General features: G+C 39.9%; 1 long non-coding RNA gene across 2 annotated transcripts in view; it reads left to right on the forward strand.

The window, feature by feature from the left end:
- Window positions 1-16,840, forward strand: part of LOC120297213 — a 45,089-nt gene extending 28,249 nt beyond the window's left edge. For both annotated transcript variants that reach the window (XR_005553730.1, XR_005553731.1), the window contains 3 exons: window positions 4,247-4,369; window positions 5,417-5,530; window positions 15,958-16,840. This is a non-coding gene — a long non-coding RNA (uncharacterized LOC120297213). The remainder of the gene's footprint in view (window positions 1-4,246; window positions 4,370-5,416; window positions 5,531-15,957) is intronic.
- The last annotated feature ends 9,010 nt before the right edge of the window (window positions 16,841-25,850 follow it).

The raw sequence follows: 25,850 nt of genomic DNA on the forward strand, positions 1-25,850 counted from the left end.
GTGCAATTTGTCTCAGAATGGAATGTCCATCCAAATGTGTGTGCATTTATATTTTATTTTTACTTATTTTTTTTTCATTTAAAACATTTATGTGGCTACTCAGCTAATTCAAAACTCTGGTGGCTTCCCCAATGCAGCCCACACCGCTCTCCTTCCACTCTGATTTCACCCTATCCCAGCACCTGGGGGAAAAGCCAGGTCTTAAGTGCTTTCTGGAAGGTTAAAAAAAGGGGGGTTCCTAGATCTCAAGGGGAGGAGTATTCCATGGGGCAGGGGCTGCAACAGAAAAGGTGTTTCTGAGGTTCTGCAAGATGGCAATATTTAAGGGAAGGGACTTGGAATTTACCTACCATATCCAGTATAGTGGGATGAGAGCAGTGATGGGATTCAAATATGTGAACAACCAGTTCTCTGTGTGGATGCCACTTCTGGAAGTCCATTCTGGGCTTGGGCAGCAAAAAAATTAGCTACCGGTTCTGCCAAAGTTGTGCGAACTGGCTGAATCCCACCACTGGATGGGAGATAGGAAGAGACAGTCCTGCAAATAACCTGGCTCTCAGCCATGTAGGGTTTTAAAGATGATAACCAGCACCTCAAATGGTGTGGTGCGACATGGAGGTGCTCTACATGGTACTTACTGCTGTATTCTGGACTAGTTGCAAATTCTGAGTAGTCTTCAGGAGTAGCCACATGAAGAGCACATAACGTTAGTCCAAATGAGCAGTGACCAAGGCCTCCTGGTTCAGAAAAGCAATTGTTACACTAGACGAATCTGTGCAAAGACCTCCCCCATAGCTATGGCTGACATCTGCTCCTCGAACATAAGCCAAGAGTCTAGGAAGACCCTAAATTTTGCAACAGCTTTTTGTGCCATCCTGTACAGGGTCAAAGATGTCATGTCACCAGACCTTGGGAGAAAAAAACCCTCAACAGTCACTCCATCTTGTCAGAGTTGAGTCAAAGTTGTCTTCCCCAAATCCAGTCCCTCACAGGCTCTAGGCACTTGGTCAGCATCACAACAATATCATCTGCCCAGCATGGGGCAGAGTAGTATAAATGGGCACCATCAGCATTCTGATGATACTACACCTTGTGTCACTGAATGACCTTGCCCAACAGTTTCATGTAAATGTTAGAGAAGAGGAGACAGGCTGAGCCCTGAGGCAGCAAGCTTTGCAGATACTGTAGGTCTCTTGTCTTTCCCCTGTCACATGCTGACTTGAAGCAGCCAGAGAGAAAGGAGAACCACCAAAGACTGCCTCTTAACCCCCAAAGCTGATCCAGAAGGACACCATAGTCGATGTTATCAAAAGCCGCTGAGTCTTTACAAGCATCAGGATCAACTCGTAACACATTTCTTGGGCTGACTGCTGCTCCTTGACTGTACCTTTTCGATCTGACAGAAATGAATGATGAGAATTACATTTCAAACTGGTCTTTGACTTACTTGTTATTGTAAAATGAAGGGATATCATAATAATGCTGTACGTTTTATTTTTTCCTTTCGTTTAATCCTACCTGAGCCAACAAAGGTCATTATTCCCCATCTCAGTGGGCGATTGGCAGTGGCAGCAGTATTCCAAAAACAAAAAATAAAAATCAAACACTATATTTGGGACCAACAAACATTGATGCAACTATTCCTGCTTCCTGCACCTTACTCTGGTGCAGGAGGTCAAGAAAGTGAGACCCATCATTTTTGTCCTTGGAATTTGGCCACCACAATCTTTTCTCCTGTCTGAGGAGTCCAGAACACATGGCTTATGAAATCACATGCTTTCATAAGAATGGTCGGAGGAAACATTTTTTTATTCTTTTTTAAAATTTTATTTTCAGAGGATTGAGGACATTTAAAGAGTAAATATTGTCCTTTAATGTTCATCTCTTTTTGAGTGGACTTAAAGTACTAATGACATCCTATAAATCCTGCCCAACTGCCTATATTCAAAAATATCCTAACTTGTTAGTTTTGCCCATTTTGGAGATCATAAATGTGGATTTAGAGGGGGGGGATGTCATATGGTAAACAGATTGCATGTGGAACCATAATGCAGAGCGAGGCTGCCTGGGACAGGCAAAAAGGTCAGGGCCCCCAATGGTTTGACTCTGGATCCACAGGAGATAAATATTCAATGCCACTTGAAGCATCTGGGGGCAAATAATGTAGGAATTTCCAAGCTTAAATTTCATTTTTTTTCCCATTTCTGTGTTATATAAAGAATTAGTTGGTTGGCTTGCATTTTAAGCAGACATGGAGATTCATGTTTCAATATTGCTCCATAGATAAGAATCTTTGTATATAAGCCAGCCTAATGTGTAAGCTTTTGTTATGGCATCTTTTTTTCTAAATGCAATTTTGTATATAACTTTTCCTTATACTTACTTTTGGGCACCTTTTTCCTCTAATGTGTCATTTTTGCACAAATCTGAGTGAAGAACAACATGGCAACTCTGAAGAAACACACATAGTCTAATTTTTATTCCAATGGTAATCCTGTAGATGTTAAGCTCTTGAAGCCATAAAATCAAGAGAGGAGCAAAAAATGGGCTCACATCTGAGTTAATGTATAGGTAGTCCTCAACTTACAACCATTTGTTTAGTGATTGTTCAAGGTTACAACAGTACTTTAAAAAGTGACGTGACCATTTTTCACATGACCTTTGCAATATTCTCATGGTCACGTGATCAAAATTTGGACACTTGGCAATTAGCATGTGTTTATGAGGGCTGCAGTGTCCTGGGGTCATGTGATCTTTGGTGACCTTCTAACAAGCAAAGTCAATGGGAAAATCAAATTCACTGAATAACCATGTTATTAACAACTGAAGTGATTCACTTAATGACTATGGCAGGAGTTTGTAAAATGGGGCAAAATTCATTTAACCACTGTCTTGCTTAGAAATTTTGGGCTCAGTTGTGGGCATTAGTCAAGGACTACCTGAATTATCTAGCTAGTGCTGTTTCACACAATCACACCATCAATTAATCTTGACAGGCACATGGAAACATGAACCCTATTGGTGTTATTGTTGGTAAGAAGAGCTGAAGATATCTTAATAAACAGAAGCAAATATTCCTTCACTCTGCTGGACAATGATTTAGATCAGTGGTGGCGAACCTATGGCATGCGTGCCAGAAGTGGCACTCAGAGCCCTTTCTGTGGGCACACGCATCATTGCTCCAGCCCCACCTCACCCCATGGCCCCCTCCTCACCAGCAGCCCCCCCTGGAGGAGAGTTGCCCCCAGGTGCAGCCCATGCGGAGCAGCGCAGCCAAGGATATGGCAGCCGGGCAGTAGGGACAAGACTCCACCCTCACACCCCGTTGCATGCAGATGATGCTGTGGGATGCAGGCGGAGGGCATGGCTGCCATGGTGCTGCAGGGCTGTCTGGGTGATCTGCTGCAGCAGGCCATGGAGGTGGTGGGTGGCCCTGTGGGCAGGGGGAAGGGTGGTTTTTTGGCACTCCGTCTCTAAAAGGTTTGCCATCACTGATGTAGATATTTGCCTCTGCTAAGTGAAGTTCCTTTTACAGTATATTTTATAGAAATTAGAATGCAGAAACAAAACCTATTCCTTCTCCTTTGCCACCCTTTTGGCTGAGTTGAATGAACATATCATTATGCCCTTGTTTCTATTCTCTGTTGCCCTCTTCTAATTTACAAAAGAAATGTGCCATCCTGATAGTGTAGCCTGCACCAAATCAATGAAATATTCTGAGTTTACTATTTACTAAGCTTTCAAAGCAGTGTGTGTAAATTCTTTCACTTTAATTATATACTTCAAGGATGTATGAACCCTCCCCCCCCAAAAAAACCCATTGTAGGGAGGAGGGGAATCAATTAGACAGAAAGCCACCTCTTTGCCAGAAAAAGGAGAAGGGAAACCTATTAAACCAGTAAACATTTATTTTCAGCTGGAAAATCTGCTATTAATTCATATAGTGACTTTCCCAACTGAAATAATGAGTCACGCTGAGCGACCTGAACATTAGCAGGGAATAAAGCAAAGCTGTATGGGAAGAGGGTAATATTTTTAGGGAATGTTCAGAAGAAATGCTTTTTCTTCTCAAAGAATTCTGATATCAAATATATGCCAAAGGTTCTTTGAAATAACCAGATACTTACAAAGTATATAATCTCTGTACTTATAGTAGCCACTGATATTTGATTTCAATTCTCTCTGACAGTAAAGGTTTATGAAAACTGACTTGCAATGACATATATCATCTGGCATCATTTGACAGGTAACATGCAATGGAATTTGATATCAAACCCGGATAGTACTAAGTAGCCTTGTAAACCCCAACATAGGCATCTGATATAAACCTTGAGGATAAAAAAATGATGAAGCCTCACACCGGACACAAGTACGTATCAATAGAGGATAATATTTGTAGCTCAGGACTGAACTGTGATCCTTGTTGCTCTCTGAGCTTGCAGATGTTTCATTGCCCAACTAGGTAACATCTTCAGGTGACATCTTCTAATCTTAACCTTAACCTTAACTCTAACCTTAACACTGACAGGGCAACCAATGTATATTAACACAGCAAACTCCCTTCTAGCCCTGAAGATGTTACCAAGTTGGGTAATGAAATATCTGCAAGAAAACAACCAAGCTCAGAGAGCAACAAGGACCCCACAGCTGCCTGTCTGTCACATAGTTTGCCTCATTGATGCCATAACACTTGATTTATCCTCCATTGTCCCTTTGCCAATGAACCATATTTTTGAGTATTTAACATATTTTAAGTATAGTATATTTTGTATATTTAAGTATATAAGTATATTTTGAGTATAGTAACATATTTTTGAGTATTCAGCCGGTACCGAATATAGTTGTAGAATGCCATTTTCAGGAGTAGCCATGCTGAAATACCTAAGAACAATTTGGTTGGAGCAGGCCAAGGCTGGTATTAGTTCAACATTTTGCTTCTTTCTGTGGGCAACCATGGCTTCTACAGTACTCATAAATAAGAGATAAAATAGATATACTTTCCCCTAACCCTAGCTTAGAACTTACACTATCTACAGCGACAAATGCTAAAATTTGACCATAGCAGCATTTTCTGGAATGCATTGGCTGAATCAATAATAAACAATCAGATTCTGGAATGTATCTGGCAAGAGGCATGACTGGAGGAAGGCCCAGGAGAAGCAGCTGTTGAAGAAGGATCATTCCCTAGATCAGTTACTTGTGCACAATGGTAGAATCAGGCACCACATATTAAGTCCTTGGAGAAGCTGGAACTGTTTCTCAGCAAGGATGCTTCTGAGACTAGAAGCTAAGCCCAATGAAGAGAGAGTCAAGGTGAGGGTGAGGATGTGGAGCCCAGAGAAAAGATGATTGGAGATATGATTTCATGCTTTTAATTCCTTGAAAGGACGTCACCTTCTCTTTTCTCTCATTCTAGAACATAGTATACAGAATAATGGATTTAAGTGAGAAGAAGTAGATTCATCTGAATGTTGGAGCTAAACCTCCTGACAGAAACAGTTCAACAGTGGAGCCAGCTCTTCGGGAGAAGGTGGGTTTTTCATTCATTGTGTTCATGTAGGGGCTGGATAACCATCTATTCAGGATGCTTTAATCTGGACTCCTGTACAAAGCAGGCAGTTGGACTGCATGGTTTAAATAGACCTTGGCAATTTTAAGATTGTAATGATCCTAGGTTCCATGTACTTTTTAAAACTAAATTTGCCATCACATGTTATTAACCAGACAATAGCATCATTAAGCAATAGCTAACACAAGTCTCGTGACCGATCGGTATGATTAACAATTCACATCACTAATACATCCAGTTCTTCAGCCTACGTAATGTTCTGATCCCTAATTTATATAGGCTAAAATATCTGCTTGTCAGATTTTTGTAGGTTCCCCAGACCCAAAGTTTAAATAGTTAATTTACTAGATATAATACAGAGAAATAAAGTATTTTGACCCCACAGCCAGATGGACTGATGAATAGAAACTTGCAAAGTCGGTGATCGGTCTGCATTTTACTTACCTGGGAGAAGATGCAGCTTTTTTTCTTTGTATTAATTGAGCAGCTGCTCTTTCAAAATCCAGACATTAGCCTCCAGTCCCTCTTTTGCCAAATAGATGTTAACAAGCACATCATATTGGGCAGCCCTGAATATATGAATAAGATGGATACAAAAACATTCAACCATTCCCTGTTTCCTAGGTTCTTCTATATGAACAAGCAATGCCCTATTAATTTTGATAGACAAGGTGGCACTTAGCCATTTGAAAATCCAACATGGGATAAAGTTATGCAGCCCTGATTGTTCTTACAACTTTTTTTTTTCTTGAGACAGGGAGGAAGGTGAGTATTTGGAAAGGTTTTTTTAAAAAAGGAGAACAGCCCAACTGACCAAGCGCTTTGTCAGCCAGTTTGTTCAACTCTGCATGGCTGTTCCAGTATTTCTCAGCCACCCTGCTGTGTTTTTAATGCTGCCCATCACAGCTTCCTGGAGCCCCTCCTCTGCAATTAGACAGAGTCAACATAGCAACTGTTTTCAGAACAGCTTGAAGCTACCTGCAGCCATCAGCGCCACCGACTCAAGAATGTGTGGAGTCAAACCTGGTTGCTGAATGTAAGACCAGCTCCACTTCAATTTTATATTAGGATCACAGCAATTTATTGTATGCATGTACACACCTGCTGATGTATGTCTAAAATGATGCTCTGCATAACCCTGAGCATATTTGAAGACATTGCAGGAAAATAGAAAGGAGGCTGGCAAAAGCAAAAAAAAAAAAAAAAAAAAAAATGCTGCAAGAAGTCAGCTTGCAACTAGGAAGCAGTTTCCATGCCTACTGCAGCCTGTGCTAAAGAATGTGCTGCCTGCCAGGCAGAACTCAATGAAAAAGATGATGGTGTATGTGGGGGGGGGGGCAGGGCAGGGCAGGCAATACTCCTTTGGATGGGAGGGTGTGGAATCTGAGATGGAGGCCTTCCTCTGGAAGACTTCCCTCCCCAATCTGGGCAATTTGCAAACACACCAAAATTCAGTGGCATGTGATCAAGTCTAGGTGGAATGCAGACATCGGTTTGGGTCTTCAGAAATTGCAGTTGCCCAAGGAAAAAGGGGATTCCTTAGGAGAAAGAAAAGAAAGAAAGAAAGAGAGAGGGAGAGAGAGAGAGAGAGAGAAGGAAGGAAGGAAGGAAGGAAGGAAGGAAGGAAGGAAGGAAGGAAGGAAGGAAGGAAGGAAGGAAGGAAGGAAGGAAGGAAGGTAGGTAGGTAGGTAGGTCTCTGGGGGAAAAATTATTAACTCACCACCTGTTGCAACACTTGTCTGTAATAATATCCCGCCAGAAACCTATGTAGCTCCTATCCTGATAGCCTTCTGAAAAATGGTTATTCCCTCAGGCCCTCGAGAAGGATAGTTAGTGAATCCCTGTACTGTAAGATCTTGTTTTGTTTGTTTTGCTCATAATGATTCTTATTTTTCTGGACACAAACTTTTTTGTTCTGTTATTTTATTACCTAACTTTGGAGTCAGCTATTATTTAAATCTGTGTCACACAATTACGTGCCTTTCTTTGTTCTCATTTACAGTAAGTAAGTAAGTAAAGTAAGTAAGTAAATAAGGAAGGAAGGAAGGAAGGAAGGAAGGAAGGAAGGAAGGAAGGAAGGAAGGAAGGAAGGAAGGAAGGAAGGAAGGAAGGGGATGGGAAAAAAAGTGATAGGGAGCAGATGTTCTGCAGAATTCTAGGATATCAAAGGGAGAGTACTGAAAAGAAAAGTGTTGCAGAGAGTACTGAAAAGAAAAGTGTTGTTAACAACTTACTGAGCTGTTAAAAATGAATATGAATATAATAGAATAGAGCTGGAAGGGACCTTGGAGGTCTTCTAGTCCAGCCCCCTGCTCAAGCAGGAGAATCTATACCATCTCAGACAAGTGATTGTTTAGCCTCTTTTTAAAAATCTCCATAATTTCTGAAGGCAAGCTGTTCCACTGGTTAATTGTCCTCACTGTTAGGAAGTTTCTCCTTAATTCCAGGTTGTTTCTCTTTTTGGTCAGTTTCCAACCATTGTTTCTCATCCTTCCCTCTGGTGCTTTGGTGAATAACATGACCCCCTCTTCTTTGTGGCAGCCCCTCAAATACTGGAATACTGTTATCATGTCTCCCCTATTTGTTCTTTTCTTTAGACTACCAAACCCAAGTCCTGCAACCGTTCTTTGTATGTTTTAGTTTCCAGGCCTTTGATCATCTTAGTTGCTCTTCTCTGAATTTTTTCCAAACTCTCAACATCTTCTTTGTGATATGGTGACCAAAACTGGCTGCAGTATTCCAGGTGTGGTCTTACTGGAGTTTTATAAATCAGTACTACCTTGTGTGATCTTGATTCTATGCCTCTGTTTATACAATCCAGGATTGTATTAGCTTTTTTGGTTGCTGCAACACACTGCTGGTTCATGGTTAAGTGATTGTCCACTAGAACTCCAAGGTCCCTCTCACATTTACTGTTTTTAAGCCAGGTCTCACCCAATCTGTACTTGTACCTTTAATTTTTCCTACCTAAATGTAAAACTTTGATTTTCTCTACTTTGAAACTCATTTTGTTGGATAGGGCCCATTTTTCAAATTTGTCAAGATCTTTTTGGATCCTGAGTTTGTCTTTTGGGGTGTTGGCTACTCCTGCCAGTTTGGGATCATTTGCAAATTTGATGAGTTCCCCTTCAATTCCCTCATCTAAATAATTGATGAAGATATTGAAGAGTACTGGGCCTAAGACAGAACCTTGTGGTACCCCATTGCTTAATTCTCTCCTTGTGGATATAGTGCCACTGAGGACTACTTGTTGAGTATGATTTGCCAGCCAGCTACAGATCCATCTGGTGGTGATGTTGTCTATTCCACCTTTTTCTAGCTTACCAAGAAGTAGGTTGTGGTCTACTTTATCAAATGCCTTACTGAAATCTAAGTATACTACGTCCACAGCATTTTGCTGGTCTATTTGTCACTTTGTCAAAGAATTAAATAAGATTGGTTTGGCATGATCTGTTTTTAACAAACCTGTGCTGACTACTAGTTATAACTTTGTTTGTTTCTAGTTGTTTGCAGATCTGTTTTTTGATTATCTTTTCTAGGACCTTCCCAGGTATTGATGTTAAACTGATTGGTCTGTAGTTTCCTTGGTCTGTTTTTTTCCTTTCTTGAAGATGGGAACCACATCAGCTCTTTTCCAATCCTCAGGTACTTCCCTGATGCTCTGGGATTTTTGAAAGATGTGGTTCTGAGATAACATCTGCCAACTCAGTGGTGGGATTCAGCCAGTTTGCACCAGTTCAGCAGAACCGGTAGCTAATTTTTGTTGCCCAAGACCAGAATGGACTTCCAGAAGCGGCATCCACACAGAGAACCGGTTGTTCACATATTTGAATCCCACCACTGTGCCAGCTCCTTCAGAATTCTGGGATGTAATCTGTCGGTCCTGGTGATTTATATTTGCCAAGGTCGGATAGGTGTTCTCTTACCATTTTCTTGCTTATTTTAATTTTTGTTTCTAATTTGTCTTTGAAGTGGTTTTTTGGGTATGTTAGGCTATAGTTTCTTTTTGTGTAAAGACTGATGCAAAGTATGAGTTAAGCAGTTCTGCTTTCTCCCTATTGCCTGTTATTTCCTTGCCATCTTCTCTCTTTAGTGGACCTACAGTTTCCTTGACTTTTTCCTTGTTAATATGTTGGAAGAAACTTTTTTTAGGAGGAAGTTTTTCCTTTGGCTTGATTTTGGGGGTGGGGGTATTAGAATAGGCAAGCCTCCAGGCTAATACTGAGCTTTTTTTCATTTAAATGGGCACCAACAATAAGATCTCAGCAGCTTGGTGGGAAGATTAGGTAGGGTTGAGGAAGCTGGGGCAGCTATTTTGCAAGAAGCATGGACTTTTCAGACTGGTTTTTGTGGGAGAAATGGAGTTGTGTTCTTACATCAGCTCTGTTGAAATATAAGGATTGAATGGTCAGCTCTGCTGCAAATATAGAGATACATCGGCATTCTATAAAATCTCTACTGCAGGAAAGTAAAGTAGTAATTCAGTAATTAAGACAAAGAAGATGTAACACCAGAGGTCCCATTGGAATGATGTAGATTTAACCCCTATCCTATTTACAGCTGTCAGAAAAGGAAATTAGGAGATAATGATGATCACCTTAACTCTCCATTGGATCTTCTCTCCCATTTATCTCCCATATCATAGATAATGATGATTAGCAATGGATTTTGAGGACAAGCAAACAGCTTCAGAAAATTTTGGGAATCCTGACCATCCTGCCATCACTTGGATAAAAAGAGAACATTACTAGCCTTCCTCAAGCTTAATTTCCACAGAAAGGGATGCCTGGATTCTCTGCAATCTGGTGCAAGATCATTTGTTTAAAATGAGAGGGAGAGAGAGAGAGAGAGAGAGAGAGAGAGAAAATCAACCCTGCCATTTTGTTGCAAATGTATCAAATAATAATAACATACACACACCTCCCTGAATTTTAAAGGCATTGAAATTGGGCTGCCCATGCACTGCTCTGGATTATTTAAAATTCTTATTTAAAATTCAGGTGACAGTCAGAGCCTACATGAAATCACAAGGCTCTTTATCATCAGTTGCAGAGAACTTCCCTTTTATATGCAAAAATCTCCAGGCTCACTCATTCCAAATTGGTAAAAAGCCTCCTTGAAAGATACAGAATTAAACTGTTGTATTGATACAGCCAGCCTACTCCTATGAAGCACTGTCTAGATGTGATGGGACTTACACTTCCTATGATTCCAACCCAATTATGGGAATCACAGTCCCAGCTCAGCTGGAAAAAAAAAAATAACTCGATACACCACAAATATTATAAAAGAATGGAAGCTAATTCTGGTTCTTTACTTCTCTCTTGAAGAGGATGATGCAAGATATAATGCCCATCATGTAACACCATCAATTTTAAAAAATGGGCCTACTGTATCAGCATTCTAAACCAAACTCTTTGGGACAGTAATTTGCAGGAGCAAATATACTGTATCTAATAATGGGGGTGACAAGTTTGTTCCAATTTTCTGATTCAGCAAAAAAAGAATTTCCTGTGGTTGCATTTTAGTATTTACTTTTGCTTGCAACAATTAAATTTTGAAATGGGTGCATGGCAAAGTAGACCATTTAAGTTGTGAAAAAAGCTCAAATTAATGTCTATTTAAATATTATATATTTATCAATGTAGTATGGCTGTAGTGTTATCATTTAGCCATCTTATCTTCTTTACTCCCCCCTATTGATATGATGATGATAATGATGATGATGATGATGATTTTGTTGCTTTGCATGTACACTGAGAGCTTCCACACTGGAGACAAATTCCTTGGCCAATCCACTTGGCCAAATAAAGTATTCTGAGTCTACTTGTTTTTCATACTTAAAATAATATTTAAAAAAAAAACTTAAATCAAGAATAGAAAATCTGTAGCTCCAAGATCTCACACTATCTTTGGTCCTTTGTGGTGGTCCTTCAGAGGTCCCTCTATGCGTGATTGCTGAAAATTGAGGGAACTGTCATTTTGAAATAGGAAACAAATATAAGCCCTAATTTAAGCAAATCAAAATAATCACTTTTTTCTTGTGATTCGTCTACTTTTAGAATGCAAGCTTGGTGTTTTAGTCAGGGACCAAGTATGAGTCTTACTACCAAAAAGCCATATATACTTTCTTTTGCAGAATGATAGCTAAGCTGATTTTCATTAAAATGTATCTATAAAATATCCACTGCCTTTAAAGTTGATGCACCCTTAATACGGGAACTAACCTTTTGAATGGGAACTGCTGGATTTTTGCCTTGGTCCTGCTCTCGAGAGCTGAATTATTTAAATTACACATTGCCAGTCCATAATGTATGGTTTATGTACCATTTATTTAGAGTTTTCCTGGAAACAATCTCTTAGCATTTTTCTCCATTTTCAAATGGGACCACGCAACCCATATGGAGCTCAATGGCATTCTTAGAAAGAGAGCTGGATTTTTTTCTTTCCACCTTTCCATTTTAAAGAACATTTTACATAAATTAATGTAAGAGATAAGTAATGTAATAAATAACATCTTCTTAAGTTGAAGTTTATTCGTTAAGATAGTAATTGCTTCTTGTAGCAAGCATGAATTCTACACCCGGGACAGATGGACACAGTATTACCAATTGATTTTAATAATCCATTCAGGGAAAGTTATTCCTATTCTTCTAGAACCGATCTGAATCTCATATAAGAAGGTATTAAAAAAAGAGAAATGGAGAAATATCTTATTCTTGTCATCTTTCACACAGGGATTGACATCAAACTTGTTCTGCTTTTGACTGTTTTTTTTTTTTAAAGTCTGTTTTACAGTTTCTGTTGTCATAATGTTTTGTCACTTCTTCTGCCTCTTTTCCATTGACTGTATTTAAGCTTTTCCTAGCCTAGAAAGCTCTGGGAGATTTATTTCAGAGCTTGAAAAAAGAAATCCCTTCTGAAGAAGAGAGTTTACTTTCTGGGTGGGTTCCCTTAGCCCAGGCTTTTCATGGGCTTATCCTCTTGTGTTGTGTTGTTGGAAAATACCAGCTTGCTGGCAGCGGGAGGGGAGAGCTGAGAAGGGACCCAGCAGTACAACCTTTCTTGACTTGGTAACGTCCAAATACGTTGAACTACAACTCCTGTCATCCCCAGCCCACATGCTAGCATATGTTGAGGGGTGATATAGAGTAGCATGGGGCCTGGGGATGGCAGAAGTTGTAGTTCAACATATTTGGACTTTACCAAGTCAAGAAAGGTCACATTGCTGGGTCCCTTCTCACTCTTAATGAACAGAAAGGTTATATTGCAGGGACCTTCCATCAGCTGAATTCAGTTTTAGCTCCAACTTTCCAAACAACACCAATTTTAATTCTGGTCGCTTCCTCACCATTGCTCCAAAAGATCACACTTTTAAGATTTAAGCATTTGGCTCTTTCTTTTGCCCCTTTTCTCCCTCTGCCTCCTCATTTTCGGAGCAGATAGAAAACCAGGTAGAAATGAAAGTTTGATTGCAATAATGTACGGTATGTATTGCTCTCAGTATACATTCAGTAGCACATGTTATGTGCAATCTTCGCATAACAATTATCCATCCATATGCACATACATGTATGTGTGGTATGTATATTTCTGAGCCTGAGTTCCTGTCAGTGGGTGTGAACAAGGGGTCCTGTGAAATGGCTGGTCTGGCTCCAGTACTGCTGGCATCACCAGTAATTGGGCAGCTGTTTCTGGCTTTGATTCCACCACATCATCCGCATTTAAATATACTAAATGTGATACAGTTTTCTCTTTTGCATCCTTCATTTTTGATGTTGCACAAATACTCTTGGAATGCTTGTGTGTGCTTGTAGTTGTAGACTTTGTGTCTTAGTTGCAGAGTTAATTTAAAAAAGAAGGCTCATAACTCCCAGGGGTCAGACATCCTTGCTCTAATGACTGAACAAGCTGGGAATGCGAATGACAGAACAACCTACAAAGCAGAGCTACAAAGAGAGAAAAACCTAACCTTGAGATTTTTAGATTAGTTTATTCCTTCTTTTTAAAAGAGAAGGCCTCAGATCAAGACAATACCTGTCCACCTGTGGCTAAAATCTTCAATAGTCCATAGACCACATGGAGGAGAAGAAATTGATGCTTAATCCAAAGGAGACTGAGCAGCTCCTGGACAGTTGAAAGGCAGATTAAAGAATTTGCTGGCTGCAATAAATGTCATTTTAGAGAGAAAGACAAAATACAAATCAATTGAATAAGGAAATACATCCTTTCCCTTTGTTCAACCATGTAATGCCATTTTGTTCAAGATTCAGTCCCCTCCCTGGTTCTGCTTGTTTTTAAATACTGAATATATGAAGTTATTTACAACAGTGAGAAGCAAAACGTCTTTCCAGTTGCCTTTTGAAAAAGCACCTTTGGGACATTTTATAGCAAGGTGTGTTCTTAGAATGAGGAAGAAGCAGCACGCCCTAGGAAAGAATACCAAGAAAATAGTCCCAGTCTTCACGTATTTAATAAATTGCATTTTAACTATAATCAGCTTTAATTGTCACCCTTGTTACATCCCTCTAACCGGCACCAACATCCACTCACCTCAACATCCAAATTGAACCTAACAAGAAACTGGAGAATGCGTTTTGGATAAAATCATAGATCTATATCTCTCCACACACATAAATTCTCCAGATTCTGGGGCCGTCTTGTGATATTAACAATAACAATAATACCAATAATAGAGTTGGAAGAGACCTTGGAGGTCATCTAGTCCAACCCCCTGCTCAGGCAGGAAACCCTATAGCATTTCAGACAAATGGTTGTCCTGTCTCTTCTTGAAAACTTCCAGTGTTGGATCATTCACGACTTCTGGAGGCAGATTGTTTCACTGATTAAATTGGTCTGTCAGGAAATTTCTCCTTAGTTTTAGGTTGCTTCCCTCTCTGGTTAGTTTCCATCCATTGATTCTTGTCCTGCCTTCAGCTATTTTGGAGAATAGCTTGACTCCCTTTCCTTTTTGGCCACCTCTGGGATATTGGAACACTGCTATCATGTCACCCCTTGTCCTTCTCTTCATTAAACTAGACATACCCAATTCCAGCAACCGTTCCTTATATGTTTTAGCCTCCAGTCCCCTAGGCCTAGGATTGGCCTAGGGCAGGGGAGGCAACCAAAACACTCAAAGAGCCACTTGGACCTGTTTCCCACCAAAAACAAAACACCGGGAGCCACAAAACCCTTTTGATATCTAAAATGAAGATAACACTGCATATATCCTTTTTACCTTTATTATATCATAAAAGTAAAAAAGGATATATGCAGTGTTAGCTTCATTTTAGATGTCAAAAGGTCTCTCTGTCTCTGCTCTCCCTCTCTCTCTCTTTTTCTGAGAGAGAGAGAGAGAGAGAGAGAGAGAGAAGGCTCCGGAGCTACAGGTTGCCGACCTGTGGCCTAAGGCAATCTTTACATTCTCCCTCATTTATAGCAGGCTTATAAAATGATAAACTTTATCTTTAACCACTTGCAGGATAACTTTTTAATTTTTCAAAAAAACCCTGCTTTTTTAAAAAAAGGAATATTGCAGACATCTTATGAATTCTTCCTTTCCTCCTATTTTTTTTCTAATAGCTATATTGTCATGATTTTGGAAGTGCTCTTTTTTAACAAGGCAGAAAACATTTCCCACCAGAGAAGATTCCAAAAAGACTTCCTTCTGCTGACAATATGCACACCAATCAGTCCTAGGAGTGTTCACTCCTTGGCTAGGAGCAAGCCTTTTCTTTTAAAACAAGTAGAAAAGTGGTGACACATTTTCTCCCATATCTGGGCTTCTAGTGAAGATAGGGAGTTGTTATTTTGTGAAGAGAACTGGGAATCTGGGCATTATAGTCATTCATGAGAGACAGCTGCCCCCAACTCACCTGCAGAGATCTACGACCTGCATTTTACTAGCAGTCTCAGAGGTTGATGTTGCTTTTCAACTCTGGCCTGAACCCATCATCTCACTGAGTTTTCTAGGGTGATTACCACATTTTCTATGGTGATTATGATATTAGCAGCTACAGAACCAACCCCTCATCTTCCCAACCACCTGATTTGCATGCTTGGATTCTATTTACTGCAGATGTGGTTCCACAGGAGGCTTTAGTGATAGTGAAGGCAGGCAAGGAAATCAATGCTGTAGTTGATTTACATAGCACAATAAAGATTAAAAAAAGCCATTTTATAAAAGTTCCCCTTTGATGTTGCCCCATCTCATCCAAAGAACGAATGATGATTTGCTGGGATCCAGTAACTGTAGAACAATTCAGGATGTGATTTCTTTGCCCCCATGCGTGACTTGAAAAAAGCAATTTTAATTAAATCCAGTTTTTGTTTCATGTGCATTTCATGGTGTCAATGTGCTACAGCTTCTCCCTTTATGTTTGTTTCAGATAGTTGCACTGAGCAAAATGCAGATTTGATTTTAACAGATGTGGAGGATAGTGAAGATACCAGCCAAGACATTTTTGTGGTAAGAGGCTAATCCTATCCTACTGTCTCCCGATATTGCCTTCTGTAGAGTATAGTATTAAGTTGTGATGAAGCCATTTGTATAGATTTGTGGAAAACAGTAAGCAGCACTAGGGAAGAAGGGATGAACTTTATTTACAAATAAGTATTCTCCTATATTTCACACAATTGATTGCTTGGATTTTTGAAAGTGCTGATTCATATAAAAGCATTGAATATCACACATTGTTAAGTTTTTCTGTACAATCATATCATCAAATACCGGAAAGCATCACAAAAAGTGGATGCTTTATATCTGTAAATCCAGAGTATATTCACCCTAAAAAAGTGAATAGTCTTAAGGATAGTTTTGGAGAGGGAAGACAAGAAAATTCAACTTCACCTTTTAGCTTTGCAGTTATAACTACCTAGCTTTGCGTTCATATTCTTTTTCCCTTTTTTCATGTTTGCAACAAAATAAAACTGAATGAAATTGCACTGTCTATATATTGCCTTATCTGCACCTCAGGCATTTCTTTATGTTGAAATTTCCTCCCCATGCTATAAAATAGAGCTCTGGTTGCTATGTGATCTCTGACTATTATCACCTAGAGAGTTTCCACTCTGGCACTAAACATCGAGGATTGCTTTTAATACCTTGTTTATATCTAAATGAATAGCTTGAGCTTTGCAATAGTTAAAAATAGGGATGGACAAAGAATAAAGAGAGAATAAAGACATACCTCACTGTTTCTAGACTAGAACACCAAGCTTCTCCCCAGACCTTGGCCTGCACTTAAGGCAGCCATGAAGCCAATTTAACAGAATAACAGAGTCGGAAGGGACTTTGGAGGTCATCTAGTCCAACCCCCTGCTCAGGCAGGAAACCCTATACCATTTCAGAAAATGGTTGTCCTGTCTCTTCTTAAAAACTTCCAATCTTGGAGCATTCATAACTTCTGGAGACAAGTAGTTTCACTGATTAATTGTTCTAACAGCCAGGAAATTTCTCCTTAGTTCTAGGTTGCTTCTGTCCTTGATTAGTTTCCATCCGTTGCTTCTTGTCCTGCCTTCAGGTGCTTTGGAAAATAGCTTCACTCCCTCTTCTTTGTGGCAGCCCCTGAGATATTGGAGCACTGCTATCATGTCAAGAAGATGGTCTTCTAGGAGACCTCAACTATTGAGAGAATTCAAGTCTTCTTTTGTAGGCAAAGTTTTGAAATGAAGTACTTATACTTCAGGTATATCATTTGTGTGATGCAGTCTTGAAATATGAATGTCATGAATCCACCAATTCTAAAATATACAGAAATTATTATGACAAAATTTGGCCATTCATTGGATTTCTTTAAAGGAGAAGCAGAACCTGACAATGAACCTAACAATGACTGAGCCACAATAGCCAAATTCAACTTACATGATCTGAAACTCTGAATGCTAGCAGGGAATATATGGGCTGGAAGAAGCTCCTTCTTGGTTGGCAATGGATTCTGCATTAGATAGATTCATCAGCAGAACTTCCATTAGAGCATTCTCCTATCACAATTATATGTGAGTCTTTCCACTTTGTTTTCATTCCTTCTCTAATTTCCCATTTAGTAACTGGAGATTTGGTTTGACTCTGACTCATTTTGTAAACCAATACAAGATGTGTCAAACAAGAAAGTGGCAAATCACCATTGTCATCATCTACAGACTTTTGTATGTTATTATTTTACTATACGTGTAACCCTAACTGTACAATTTCTGTGTTTTTGAACACTTTTGTACAGGTTTGAGTTGTAAAACTTTCTAAAAAGCCTACAGCATAGAAGATAATTATATAAAACTTTTTTTTTGTAGTGCACACCTTTCCTAACAATAGGTTATTACCTAGGTCAGGGGTGTCAAACTGCCAGCCCGCGGGCCAGATGCCTCATGCCAAAACTGCACCCACTCCATTGCCAGCAGTGGGAAAAAAAGTTGCGATATGTTGCGACATGTCACGTGACATTGTGAGTTTTACACCCCTGGCCTAGGTTAACTCTACTCTCCTTAGTCCTTGCAGGTTGACATAGCCGCATAAATAAGATTTAATGTTCAGTCCTTAAAAGTGTTAGCATTTGTTAAATTGTCTTGCTGTGTTTGCTCCTTTTCTGTTTGCTGCTGAGCCCTGGACATGCTCCAAGCTCTGCTCTTAAGCAGTGTCCCTTCTGAGTACTCCAGATGAGCTACCAAGCCAAGCTCCATCAGGATGTGCTGCTTGCTGTACCTTGTGGTTCTGACAGTTGACTGATAGCCCTCTTGCCTACCTGTAGTAGTTGTAAATTCCCAGATGTTTGCCTCTGCTTCTTTTCTGTTTGCCATTTTCTTATTTCCTTTTCTCTTATCCTATACCCCACCCACTTTTGTAGGTTAAGGGACAGAGTAGAGTGAGGTTGCCTGTGGATGTTGGCATATTCCCAAATAAATCAGGGTGTGGCTCAATTAATTAGAAAGCTGCAACCCCTGTGTGAATGCTTGTGAGTAAATTGTGAGTGGGGGACAATAATGAATGAATGACTCGAATGAGTCCATTTCTTCTCAAGTTTTTAAAATTTTACAGCCCTTTGATAGAAAGCACGAGTTTAGTCTTTGGGCAAGTAAGTGTGTGTGGGGGGGGAGAGATTTTTCTTCCTGGTTGCAGTGTCTTTTCCCAAATGTAGACCACAACCCTAGCTCTCAGTACAATTTTTAAAGTTTCCATAAAAGATTTAGAGAGGATGAATTTCTCATCCCGCTTTATGGGGAACCCATGAAGATCTGAAACAGGGAGCTGTTTGCATCCCATTTGTAATAACAATGGCAGCTTTCCCATCTCTGCAAGCAGCAGTCAGTGAAGTAGATCATTCATTCAGCAGCTTCCTGATAGGATGACACCATATCACACACTGAGATTTATTAGAATAGGAGAAGAAAAGAGGAGCCCATTCAGAGCTACTGCAACAGCCACACATTCGCAGTTTCAAGTAGCCTGACACAGTTTGTTCACTTGCATAGTATTCTTTATACAAGATGTGTTCTTAGGTGGGAGCTACAAAGAACATACTGTCTCAAAGAGACTTTGAGATTGATGTGGGATTTATTTACTTGTTTGTTTTGGAAGCTGTCATGATAATCTTGACGTTAACATAAGCAAGGGTGTCCAAGACAACAGTTTGTACAAAGGAATGGCTTGGTTTAAAGTGAAAATGAAGACATTGTGGGTATATGACAGTGGCACAATGTCAATAATGTTTTTGATGAACACAACTCAATTGGCAAGAAGTAGCAAGTTTTGTTTTTTGTTGTCTGCATCAGACAAGTATTCATCTAACCACACAATCTGGCCAGCCAATGTGAAAAAGAAGCCAGGATTTCATCCGTCACCATTTTGGACTCAGGATCAGAGGGAGCTGGTTCATATTTTTCAGATCAGAAGGAATCACTCCAGCAAGGATTTGGCGGAGAGGACAAAGGCCTGACTATTGAACTTGTGGCCTTGGTTGTTGCCCAAGTTAGACCCAGAAGGAAAGAAAACAGTTGCATCCTTCCACCTCAGTTTTTGTGAGACAGTCCTCCATGTTGGTAAACTATCATGCAGCAGCCTTCCTCTCCCCCTCCAACAAAGAATTTGGCAACCCTGGCATTCTTTCATTAAAGAGGAACTCAGAATTAGTTTGAGAAAGAGATTTACAGTTTCAGCTCTATTTACCATTCTGAGAGGTGGAAATCTTCAAAACCAGACCAAGATGTCTTAGAATCAGAGCTGATGGAGAGTCTCCAATTGGCTTATGGGTAAATAAACCTATTTGAGAGCTGCTGTTGTTTCCAATATAACATTCCAAAAGCCAAAAAGAAAGAAGGAAATAAAAGAAACTGATTACAGTGGGAAATCTGGTCTTTTCATTCCCAGCCCTACCTCCCCCAATTTCTACTTGTGCAAATATGAAAAGTTGGGTGTATTGAACTGAGCTTTTTTTTTTTTTAAGATTACATTAAAAGGTACATGTGCTATACTGTATGTTTCTCTCTCTATTATTTGACATACTTTTCTACTGTTTCCTATATTAAAAGTCCCTCACAGTATTTTACAAAACCTAAATAGATAATTAAAACAGCACATTAAAAACTTTTTTAAAAGAAAACCTGTGAAATGAGGCTAAGGGAGGGGGGAAAGGCAGAACAGAACCATTCCATTAGGATTTATCAGGGCTGTGCTGAGCAATATGTGATTTGGAGTACCTTAAAGCAACATAGTTTTCTTAGGATTTAGTGACTGCTAATATGCAATGTTGGGAAAAAATGCATTTAGCATAAGGCAGGGGTCTTCAAACTTGGCCCTTTTATGACTTGGGGATTTCAATTCCCAGAATTCCTCAGCCAGGCACGCTGGCTGAGGAATTCTGGGAGTTGAAGTCCACAAGTCATAAAAGGGCTAAGTTTGACGACCCCTGGCATAAGGTGTTCTCCACAGGTAATAGGCATACATTCTGCAGATCACATTTTGCCCTTTGGATTTGCACATCCACCACATTACAGGTAATCTTCAATTTATGGCCATAACAAAGATCAGAAAATTAAGCGGTGTGGTTATTAAGTGAGGCATCACAGGACCACGCCCAATTTTATGACCTTGTTGCTGTAGTCATTAAATGAGGCGTCACATGACTGCAACTTTCAACTTCCCATTCTGATTTCCACATTGACTTTGCTTGTTGGAAGCTGGCTGGGAAGATCACTGAAACTGTATAATACTGTTTTCAACTTTTTGACAACTGTAGTAGATCCAGTGGATGTCTATGAATTATTCTACCTTTTCAAATGTCTTCCCCAAGGAAGCACACCTGGAACCTTCATTGTTCCCCTTGAGGGATCCAGCCAATAAAATACAACTTTCTTCTCAAATCTATGCCTATTTAAGCTCATGACATACAGAAATATTCTTCTGATTTGTTTTTTCCTCAGTTCTCATTAAATTTAATGGAAATGTCTTTCACAGAAGAAAAATAATGGAAAAATTGTCATGGGTATAGCCTGACATTCTATTTATTTAGCAAGGAGGAGACTAAGACATATGCCTGTGAAAGACCTGAAGTCTGAACTAAGGAGAAACTTCTTGACAGTTAGAACAATTAACCAGTGGAACAACCTGCCTCCAGAAGTGGTGAATGTGCCAACACTGGAAGTTTTAAAGAAGAGACTGGACAGCCATTTGTCCGAAATGGTATAGGGTTTCCTGCCTGAGCAGGGGGTTGGACTAGATGACCTCCAAGGTCCCTTCCAACTTCTTCTTCTTCTTCTTCTTCGTCTTCTTCTTCTTCTTCTTCTTCTTCTTCTTCTTCTTCTTCTTCTTCTTCTTCTTCTTCTTCTTCTTCTTCTTCTTCTTCTTCTTCTTCTTCATTATTATCTGTTCAGATTTCCATTAAATCTCAAGCAAAGACATCAGGAGGGAACTCCTCCTATTCGGATTCCCCCCCCCCCCCGATTTTTGGAATGTACAGCAAGCTTAGTATGGTTCAAAGAAATATTTGTGACAGAAAGTCAGAACAGCGGTAGGATTATTAGCACGTTCCAACAATAAAGTCACTTCAGATATACTTCCAAAAGAAATTCAAAAGCGATTCTCAAGCATTCTGAATATGAGATAGAGAAATAGAAGCCTGTTTCATAAGGAAGGGAAACTTTTTAGAAATTATTTTAGACATTTAAAAAGGCAGAGTTCAGTACAGCATTATTTGCTGCTGGAATGACTCTGTTCACACATCATCTTCAGGGTTTGCTTTAATCCTGATTTATTGACTAATCTAGAAAGAGATCAGTCTGAGGACCTGGAATTTTTGAACAATTTGTTTGGACAATTCCTAATTTCTTGCCCTTCCTTTTATGTTGGGATAGAGCAGGGGTGGGCCACTATCGCAACTTTACAAGTTGAAATCCACAAGGTGTAAAGTTGCCATTCAGGAAATCTCTATCAGACAAAACCATATGTGTAATTAAAAAGCAACAATGCAATATGACATTAAATTGTGCTTTATTGTTCTAAAAGAAACCAAGGCTTACTTGCTGAGTCAATTTACATTTAATCCTAAACCACAATCAAATATGCCACCTTATCGCTTTGGGCAGTGTGTATTAATTCATTCTCTGCTATGATTCTAACTCTTTCCTTTTTACTCTGTCTCATACTGTTCCTTTTTACAACAATTTACAGAATAATAGAATAACAGAGTAGGAAGGTACCTTGGAGGTCTTCTAGTCCAATCCTCTGCTCAAGCAGGAGACTCTATAACATTTCAGACAAATGGCTGTCCAGTCTCTTTTTGAAAACTTCCAGTGTTGCACTATTCACAACTTCTGGAGGCAAGTCATTCCACTGATTAATAGTTCTAACTGTCAGGAAATTTCTCCTTAATTCTAGGTTGCTTCTCTCCTTGATTAGTTTTCATCCATTATTTCTTGTTCTGTTTTTAAGTGCTTTGGAAAATAGCTTGACTCCCCTGTCTTTTGGCAGCCCCTGAGATATTGGAACACTGCTATCATGTCACCCCTGGTCCTTTCTTTAAACTAGATATACCCAATTCCTTCAACCATTCTTCATCTATTTTAGCCATCTCTCCCCTAATTGTATTTGTTGCTCTTCTCTGCACTTTTGAGAGTCTCAACATCTTTTTTATTTTGTGGTGACCAAAACTGGATACAATATTCCAAGTGTGGTCTTACAAAGGCATTATAAAGTGGTAGTAACACCTCATGTGATCTTGATTCTATCCCTCTGTTAATGCAGCCTAGCTTTTTTGACAGCTGCAGCACATTGCTGGCTTATATTTAAGTGATTGTCCACTAGGACTCCAAGATCCTTCTCACAGTTACTACTATTGGGCCAGGTGCATTTGGTTTTTCTTGCCTAAATGTAGACCTTACTTTTCTCACCGTTGAAATTAATTTTGTTAGATGGAGCCTATTTTTTAAATATTTGTGCTTGTGCAAGTGCCTTGTTGAGAGCTGCAATAAGAGGACATCTCCGAAGGGGTGAACTAAAGATTTAATTATTATGCAACAGAGGGAATAGTGCTACCTTTGCTTTCTTTCCCAAGGAAGATCCTATGGTCTTCTCCATTCAAACAGGTGGCATCTGTTCATTCTCACCATACACTTTGGGACTGATTTTTCACATTAAGGAATTGGAGATGAGCATTTCTACAGGTCAGTTGACCAGATTATAGGAATTATGTTTTAAAGAGAGGTGGGAGGGTTGCACAACAGACCTCTAAATTTTCAGAGCAATGCAGCTCTGGTTGCACACACAAGTGTATAATGGAATGTACTCTTCATTCCCACACCTCTCATGTTACATCAAGAAGCCAGTAGGAATGCCCTTTTATCCCCCACTCACCTTTGCTGGCAGGGGATAATATTCTTAGCTACCTGGATGGGAGACTCTCTGACATATTGAGAGCCAGGAGATTTCAGGAGAAGGGCAAGATCCCAGAAAGGTCTTAAAACAAATACATAAGCTCCAAAGGTTTAGGTATTACCCCAATCTGCCTTTCCTAATCTGATCTAGTGTGTTGACTAAGGATGAAGGGTGTGTTCAGTTCAACAAATATGAAGGGCAGCAGACTGGGAAAGGGCATTTGACATAGCTCAACTGATACTTGACATGGAATAGACTTGTCTCAAGTCTGTGTGCTCTTCAACATCTTCATCAACGATTTGGACAAGGGGATAGATGGGGAACTCATCAAATTTGCAGACGACACCATGCTGGCAGGAATAGCCAACACTCCAGAAGACAGGCTTAAGATACAGAAGGATCTGGACAGACTTGAACATTGGGTGCTAACTAACAAAATGCAATTCAATGGTGAAAAGCAAGGTTCTACATTTAGGCAAGAAAAACCAAATGCACAAGTACAGCATAGGTGGCACCATGCTCAATAGTAGTAACTGTGAGAGGGTCCCTGGAGTCCTAGTAGACAAACACCTAAATATGAGCCAGCAGTGTGCTGCCGCTGCCAAAAAGGCCAACACAGTGCTAGGCTGCATTAACAGAGGGATAGAATCAAGATCATGTGAAATATTAATGCCACTCTACAATGCCTTGGTAAGGCCACACTTGGAATACTGCATCCAGTTTTGGTCACCACGATGTTAAAAAGATGTTGAGACTCTAGAAAGAGTACAGAGAAGAGCAACAAAGATGATTAGGGGACTGGAGGCTAAAACATATAAGGAACGGTTGCTAAAATTGGGTATGTCTAATTTAACGAAGAGAAGGACAAGGGGGGACATGATAGCAGTATTCCAATATCTCAGGGGCTGCCATAAAGAAGAGGGAATCAAGCTATTTTCCAAAGCACCTGAAGGCAGGACAAGAAGCAATGGGTGGAAACTAATCAAGGAGAGAAGCAACCTAGAACTAAGGAGAAACTTCCTGACAGTGAGAACAATTAATCAGTGGAACAGCTGCCTCCAGAAGCAGTAAATGCTCCAACACTGGAAGTTTTTAAGAAGAGACTGGACAGCCATTTGTCCGAAATGGTGTAGGGTTTTCTGCCTGAGCAGGGGTTGGACTAGGTGACCTCCAAGGTCCCTTCCAACTTTATTATTATTATTATTAATTATTATTATTTTATCGATCATCGCACAGTCAGCCAGATGTTCAGACTGGATTTGGCATTTTGTCTACCTATCGAGTCCTTACCCAGGACCTGGGATAGGCAGATGTGGATGTTTGATGGTATTACAGATATCGTCGCAGGATGGAAGCAGTTCCTAATAAGGCCGCCTTTTGCAATTGACTAATAGCGAATTTGTCAATGCCAATGGTGTTCAAGTGGTGCTCCAGTTGTTTTGGGATTGCACCCAAGGAGCCTATGACTATTGGTACTACCCTTGCTTGCTTTTGCCACAGTCTTTCTATTTCTATTTGTAGGTCTTTGTATTTTGTTATCTTCTCCAGTTCTTTCTCTTCTATTCTGCTGTCTCCAGGCACTGCCACGTCCACTATCCAGACTTTTTTGTCTTTCTTATCGACAATTGTTAAGTCTGGGGTGTTATGTTGCAGGTGCTTGTCTGTTTGAATTCTGAAGTCCCAGAGCAGTTTAATTTTATCATTTTCTATGACTTTCTCTATTTTATGATCCCACCAGTTTTTGCTTACAGGCAAATGATATTTTTTGCAGATCTTCCAATGCACCATTGTTGCTACTTTGTCATGCCGCTGCTTGTAATCAGTTTGTGCAATCTTCTTGCAACAGCTTACCAAGTGGTCCACTGTTTCTTCAGCTTCTTTGCATAGCGGCACTTACTGTCTGTTGCTGTCTTCTCAATTTTGACTTTGTATGCATTTGTCCTTAAGGCTTGGTCTTGTGCAGCCAGAATTAGTCCCTCGGTCTCTTTCTTCAATTTTCCTGCTCTTAGCCATTGCCAGGTTTTATTATTATCTGCTTTCCCAGCTATTTTTTTAATGTATTGGCCATGTAGTGCTTTGTCTTCCCATGCTCCTATTCTGTTCTTCATTTGGTCTTTCTTGTAGGCCAGTTTGGTCTCTCCAGTAGTTAGTAAGCCTTCCTGATATACTAATTTCAGTGCATCTTCATCATTGTTCTTCAGATATTCTTCCAAAGCCATTTTTTCTTCTTCAACCATCTGATGTACTTGTAGCATTCCACGCCCACCTATTTGCCTTGGTAGATAAAGTCTATCAATGTCACTGCGTGGATGAAGGGCATGATTCATTGTCATTATTTTTCTGGTCTGCCTATCCATTGCTTTTAGTTCTGCTTGAGTCCAGTCCACTATTCCAGCTGTGTACCTAATGACTGGGATTGCC

Source organism: Crotalus tigris, unplaced genomic scaffold (genome assembly GCF_016545835.1).
Source record: "Crotalus tigris isolate CLP2741 ecotype Arizona unplaced genomic scaffold, ASM1654583v1 scf7180000023599.357617, whole genome shotgun sequence".
Classification (NCBI taxonomy): domain Eukaryota; kingdom Metazoa; phylum Chordata; class Lepidosauria; order Squamata; family Viperidae; genus Crotalus; species Crotalus tigris.